The 7,710-nt window shown below is 40.9% G+C and overlaps 1 protein-coding gene across 11 annotated transcripts in view; it reads right to left on the reverse strand.

Moving 5' to 3' along the window:
* adam22 (ADAM metallopeptidase domain 22) overlaps positions 1-7,710 on the reverse strand; it is a 153,204-nt gene that overhangs the window by 144,461 nt on the left and 1,033 nt on the right. The window lies entirely within an intron of this gene.

Below are 7,710 nucleotides of genomic sequence, written 5' to 3' on the forward strand. Positions count from 1 at the left end.
TAAAAAATGGGAACATAAGACACAACCTACATGCACATCAGTTACAGCTTGCACTCTACATCAACAGAAACTTAAATAATTCCCTGGAAGGAAAATTCCTTTTTTGTCATAACCAAAAGTCTGAGCACCCTCATAAAAATATGAGATATAGCAACAAGGGCTGGTAGGTTGACTTGAAGACAAGTCTTCCTATCCAAGCCGCCCCATCCCACCATGCTTAAGCCAGAGTTGAGCAAAGTGTGCCCCATTCTCTCCAAGTTGTTTGTGTAGGCTTTGACCAATACAGACCCCCGGACTATTTTCTACCCCCTAAAAAGAGTGAAGCATCAGCCTAGGAAGTTTCCAAAAGAAACAATTAACTGTCTGTACAGACTGCAGGAGTCATGCATATTTAACATCAAAAGTCAATTGTTTTTCAAAATAGGATGCAAATTCCCATCTACTTCCAATTATGCTCTGTGGTCTTTTTAACTCTCTCTTACCGAATGCTTTCGGCAAATCTGGCACTCTGAGATGCTTCTAAAAGTTCCCTGGGGTGGAAAAATGCCTCCCCAAGTAACATAAATGTCAAATAATGCCATTCTATATAAAAATTACAGAATCTGTCTTAAATCATTTAAATTGTATAAATGAATGGTCAATAGATCATCACATAACAGCAACATGTGCAGGATTTTACTGTAAGAATATTTTCACTGAGAGACTATTACAGGCTCCCATTCTATATTTGCTTACTTGAGAGTAAACCCCACTTAGCTCAATTGTGTGTACTGCTGAGTAGACACGTATAACAATGCATTTTATTTTCATGCAGTGACCGTTTCTTTTTAAAAAGCTACAACAGAGCTATTCTTCCTAAAAGAAGTTTAATGCTTACACCAAATAGATGTTTGGGTTAGACAATATATACTTCTGACACATCATTCAAGATGTAAGACGCTTACAGAGAAATTTGACATTGTAAAACATAATGAAACACTTTTAGAAAGATGCAACTTGGTAAACAATATACCTCAGTTGCATGGCTTGGAAGCTAAGGATTTCTGGCACAGAGACAAAGCAATATTTAAAATCTTTTATCTCAGATTCCCTTTGAGACAACTGAGCTGTTTCACCTCACTCCTTCAAAAGCTTTGGGGTCTTCACATGATCTTGAAAACTGAGACTTGTCATCAGCTTTCAACAGGTCAGCCACTGACATGCAGATGAACCGTAACCTACACGCAGCACTAAGTTCATCTATAGGGTAAGAGGAAAATTAGGATCACTAACTTGCAGCTAATTGACTGCCCAGTAGAGAAACCATATAGCCTTTGATAATTCAGTGGAAATACTCCAGCAGACAGGAGCAGAATCCAGAACGATCTTAACAGATTAGAGAGATGGGCCAAAACTAACAAAATGAAGTTCAGCAGGGACAAATGCAAGATACTCCACTTTGGCAGAAAAAAATGAAATGCAAAGATACAGAATGGGGGATGCCTGGCTCAACAGCAGTTCATGTTAAAAAGATCTTGGGGTCCTCGTGGACAAATTAAACATGAGCCAATAATGTGATGTGACAGCTAAAAAGCCAATGGTATTTTGGCCTGCATAAATAAGAATATAGTGCCTAGATCCAAGGAAGTCATGCTCCCCCTCTATTCTGCCTTGGTCAGACCACACCTGGAATCACACTGTGTCCAATTCTGGGCACTGCAATTGAAGGGAGATGTTGACAAGCTGGAAAGTGTCCAGAGGAGGGCATCTAAAATGATCAAGGGTCTGGAGAACAAGCCCTATGAGGAGCGTCTTAAAGAACTGGGCATGTTTAGCCTGAAGAAGAGAAGGCTGAGAGGAGACATGATGATAGCCATGTATAAATATGTGAGGGGAAGTCATAGGGAGGAGGGAGCAAGCTTGTTTTCTGCTGTCCTGAAGATTAGTACGCAGTGGAACAAGGGCTTCAAACTACAGGAAAGGAGATTCCACCTGAACATTAGGAAGAACTTCCTAACTGTGAGAGCTGTTCAGCAGTGGAACTCTCTGCCTGTGGTGGAGGCTCCTTCTTTGGAGGCTTTTAAACAGGCTGGGTGGCCATCTGTTCGGGATGCTTTGAATGCAATTTTCCCGCTTCTTGGTAGGAGGTTGGACTGGATGGCCTATGAGGTCTCTTTCAACTCAATGATTCTATGGCTTTATAATTCTAAGAAACAGCCAGGAGCTTCACAAATTTTGGACCTCTGCAACAAACATGGCGGACCTCGTTTTCAAGCCCCATCCTCATAATCAAATTAGACCACATTCAGATATTTTTCAAAATTGAAAGTGTCTTTGTAAACCAAGAAGGCACTTCTACAGGAAAAGACCATTTTGACACCCCAAAGTCAAAATACTCTTAAAATGGAGAGCTCAGTCTACTAAACAACAGATGGATAGCTGCAAAAGAGGTTGGGGATATTTTTCCATCGGTATCTCCTTGTAGCCCACACCAGTGTATCCAATGTGACTGGAAATGTTGTCCTAGCAATTCTGGGTTTGTTTTTAGCCTATTTCTAGCTGCCACTTTTTAAGGTATACATGGACATATGGCAACAAAATTGTGTTTTGCAGCAGCATTAAGCTATTCTGAGGGTGTTTGGGAACAGAAAATTACTCTAATTTTTTTAACACATGATTGGTGTTTGAGGGTTTTAGGAATCATACATTGGTGTCCATAGGCCTTGTTTCCCCCCATCTATGCCCTAATAGCCTTTAAAGCACAAGTTGGCCCTGCCACAAATTCAACCAACCATATCTCAAAAATATTTGGGGGGGGGGGGCAACGATGATTCCAGTTTTCCAGGAATTTATAAAACAGACTTTTTACTACACCATAATGAGAATGCAGCATCCATGGATTTTGTATCTATGAGGGTTCCTGGAACCAAATCCCAAAGGATACTTAAGGCCTAATTCTCCATTTAGCATTTGAACAAAAGGTTTGCAATGGAGAAAGCTTAGAATCCAGGGATCTTGGGAGCTGCAAAAACTGAATACTCACTGTCCCTACAGGGAAAAAAATATGCAGAAAGCCATCAAAATGTAACAAAATGAAAAATTATTCGTGTATTTTAAAGATGCACAGCCTTATTAAGATTTGGTCTTGGTTATCAACCCTCTATTCTTTACTGCCAGTAAGGCCTGTTCTTACAAATACTCAAATTTGAACAATGATATTGGGTCCATAAGAACTCAGAGAACAGCCAGGTCAAGCATTATGCACACTCATTTAATAGAGTACATTTAGTGATGCTTGCACTGCCTGTACTCTGAGTTCCAGTATCATTGTAATCGAACAAGAAGAATGTATAACAATATTGAGCATTTTCCCTCTTCCCCAACAAAGCCCTTAGTTATTTTGATCCAAAAATAACAACTCTTATTCTGCAGTGCATTTTTCTTCTGAAAATTTATTCCAGTGGGGATGTCTCCCTTGAAGGGCCAAGGCGATTTGAATGAAACCAGTTTATCTCTTTGGATGAGCCCCCAGTGGCATAATGGGTTAAACCCTCATGCCGGCAGAACTGCTGACCGACGGGTTGACGGTTCGAATCTGGGGAGAGCGGGTGAACTACTTCTGTCAGCTCCAGCTTCCCATGCAGGGACCTGAGAGAAGCCTCCCACAAGGATGGTAAAACATCAAAACATCTGGGCATCCCCGGGCAACGTCCTTGCAGACAGCCAATTCTCTCACAACAGAAGCGACATGCAATTTCTCAAGTTGCTTCTGACACGAAAAAAAAAAATCTCTTTGGAAAGGGGAGCTGTCATGGCAGGTTAGAAGAAGAAGAAGCGACCTGATCATGAAGCCAGAGGCTGATGAGAGTCATCGCCCAAGTTCTAGAGAATCACATGAGGAAATATAGGAAGTCATATGATAACATTATCCACTCCTATTGCGGTGCAGGAATGGAAAGACTATTAGAAAGTTTAGAACGCTATCATTCTTTCATGATGTTTTGGAGGATTTAAAATAATAAAAAAGAATTAAATATAAGCAGTATTTTAAAATTCATAGCTAAAATCCATTAAAACATATTCAGAGTTACAAACTACAGCACCCCCTGGCTTGATCTTAAAAATCTTCATATTGCAATTGACATGGTAGTTGTCTGTGACCACATGAGAAAAGGTGGTACAGTAGAGTCTCACTTATCCAAGACTCACTCATTTATTTATTATTTCCGATATTTCGGAAATAATACATAGCTTTTTATATTTGTTTAAATTGTTCTAGTAGTATTTATATTTAAGACTGATAATTTTAATAATTTTGTTTTAATATATATTTAACATGTTGCTTAATGACCTGTTTAGTTCAACCAATGTTTTGTTGGTGGTGGGTTTCTTAATATTAATATAATGTATGGGTTACAGTTATACACACCTATTTATAAATATATTCTTTTCAATTCAACAGGATCTACACTCAGAAAGATGCATCTATAAAAATAATTATTATTTTGTTGTTGAAGGCTTTCATAGCCGCAATTGCTGGGTGGCTGTGAGTTTTCTGGGCTATATGATCATGTTCCAAAAGCATTCTCTCCTGACATTTCACCCACATCTATGGCAGGCATCTTCAGAGGTGTGAGGTCTGCTGGAAACTGGGCAAGTGGAGTTTATATATCTGTGGAAATTCTATGTTGGGGGAAAGAACTCTTGTCTGTTTGAGACAAGTGTGAATGTTGCAATTGAGCATCTTGATTAGCATTCAATGGCCTTGCAGATTCAAAGCCTGGCCGAGGGAATCCTTTGTTGAGATGTATTAGCTGGCCCTGATTGTTTTATGTCTCGAATTACCCTGTTTTCAGAATGTTGTTCTTTACTTATTGTCCTGATTTTAGTGTTTTTTTATACTGGTAGCCAGATTTTGTTCATTTTCATGGTTTCCTCCTTTCCGTTGAAATTGTCTACATGCTTGTAGATTTCAATGGCTTCTCTGTGTAGTCCCAACAGAAAAGGAGGAAACCATGAAAATGAACAAAATCTGGCTACCAGTATTAAAAAATGCTAAAATCAGGAAAGCAAAAAAAGAACAACACTCTAAAAACAGGGGAATTCCAGACATGAAATAATCAGGACCAGCTAACACCTCCCAAAAAAGGATTACCTCATGCAAAAAGCAGCCAGGCATTGAATCTGCCTGAGGTGAGTGTGAATGTTTCAACTGACCAGCTTGATTAGCATTGAATGGCATTGTAGCTTCAAAGTCTGGCTGTTTCCTGCCTGGGGAATCCTTTTTGGGAGATGTTAACTGGCCCTGATTGTTTCTTGTCTGGAAACCCCACTTGCCTAGTTTCCAACACCTCACAACCTCTGAGGATGCCTGCCATAGATGTGGGTGAAACATCAGGAGAGAATGCTTCTGGAACATAGTCATGCAGCCTGGAAAACTCACCGCAACCCATTATTATTACTACTATTATTTATTTGTTAGCCACCTGTCTCATATGACTATGGTTTACATAAATGTGTTAAGAATCTAACTTTTAATAGGAATCCAAGCACAGGTATGCTTTTGACTTTTCACCTCCAAAGCTTTGAATACACTCAAGAGAATATGGATTGGGGGAAATATAGCAATTCAACAGCTAAAACTGCATATAAAATACTCCTGTGATCGAAACGCTAAGCCAATTTCTGCGGAAGGTGAACATTGCTCAGGAAGTCACCTAAAGGCATATCTATTCCCACAGCCATTAATCAGACCCGTTTGGGAAAGCTTCCACCAAAGGCCCTGTGGTCTGTTCCCAATGCTTTTAGGGAGCCACGGCTGATGCCAAAACTCCAAGCCATCGTGCTGAAAATAAACATTTCTAGATGCTGATGCTCGCGATTTTTCACAAAGGACAGACAGAAGAGGGTCACTTGACTGCAATTATGTTCTATAAATTGCCAGAGTCCTCTTTTTGTAGCAAGCATCCCCTCTTTCTGAATGTGAAACTCTAAGGAAACTCCATAGTGTGGGAATCTCTCCTTGCCTTGGCCTGCAATTCCTATGCAGGGCACATCCGACTCCTTGGTTAAGTGTTTTGGAAAGAGATGATGCTGCCTCCGCCAATGCTCCCATCCCAAGCGCTGGTCTCCGGGGAAACAGAAAAGCCAAAGGCACCAGCTAGGTCAGTGGTTCTCAACCTTCCTAATGCTGTGACCCCTTAATGCAGTTCCTCATGTTGTGGTGACCCCCAACCATAACATTATTTTAGTTGCTACTTCAGAACTGCAATTTTGCTACTGTTATAAATCGTAACGTAAATATCTGACATGCAGGAAGTATTTTCATTCACTGGACCAAATTTGGCACAAATACTCAATATGCTCAAAAATTAATACTGGTGGAGTTGGGGGGGATTGATTTTGTCATTTGGGAGTTGTAGTTGCTGGGATTTATAGTTCACCCCCAATCAAAGAGCATTCCAAACTCCACCACCGATAGAATTGAACCAAACTTGACACACAGAACTCCATGACCAACAGAAAATACTGGAAGGGCTTGGTGGGCATTGACCTTGAGTTTTGAATTTGTAGTTCACCTACATCCAAGAGCAGTGTGGACTCAAACAATGATGGTTCTGGACCTAACTTGGAACAAATACTCAATATGTCCAAATGTAAATGCTAGTGGGGCATGGAGAAAACAGCCCTCGATATTTGGGAGTTGTAGTTGCTGGGACATATAGTTCATCTACAATCAAAGAGCATTCTGAACCCCAACAATGATAGAATTGGGCCAAACGTCCCACACAGAACCCCCATGACCAACAGCAAACACTGGAGGGATGTGGGAAGAACTGACAGTGATTTAGGAGAGATGTAATTCTCCTACCTCCGGAGAGCACTGTGAACCCAAACAACTATGGATCTGGACCAAATTTGGCACAAATACCCAATACGCCCGAATTTGAATACTGGGGAGGGGGTTGGGGGATTGATTTTGTCATTTGGTAGTTGTAGTTGCTGGGATTTATAGTTCACCCACAATCAAAGAGCATTTTGAACTACATCAACGATGGAATTGAACCAAAGGGCACACAGAACTCCATGACCAACAGAAAATACTGGAAGAGTTTGGTGGGCATTGACCTTGAGTTTTGGAGTTGCAGTTCACCTACATCCAGAGAGCACGGTGGACTCAAACAATGATAGATCTGAACCTAACTTGGAAAAAATATTCAATATGCTCAAATGTGAACACTGGTGGAGTTTGGGGAAAACAGACCTCGATATTTGGGAGTTGTAGTTGCTGGGACTTATAGTTCACCTACAATCAAAGAGCATTCTGAACCCCAACAATGATAGAATTGGGCCAAATTTCCCACACAGAACCCCCATGACCAATAGAAAACACTGGAGGGATGTGGGAAGAACTGACAGTGATTTGGGGAAAATGTAGTTCACCTACCAACAGATAGCACTGTGAACCCAAACGACTATGGATCTGGACCAAATTTGGCATAAATACCTGATACACCCAAATTTCAATTCTAGGTGGACTGGTTTTATCATTTGGGAGTTGTAGTTTACCTACCTACAGAAAGCACCAGAGTGTCTTTGGCGACCCCTCTGACACGCCCCTCGTGACCCTTCAGGGGTCCCGACCCCAGGTTGAGAAAAAGTTAATTCAGATAGACAGCTTCTGTCTCTCTCTGGCTACTGCCACCAGAAGCCGGCGTGGCCACCACTCAC

The sequence above is a fragment of the Anolis carolinensis genome, chromosome 6 (assembly GCF_035594765.1).
Source record: "Anolis carolinensis isolate JA03-04 chromosome 6, rAnoCar3.1.pri, whole genome shotgun sequence".
Taxonomy (NCBI): Eukaryota; Metazoa; Chordata; class Lepidosauria; order Squamata; family Dactyloidae; genus Anolis; species Anolis carolinensis.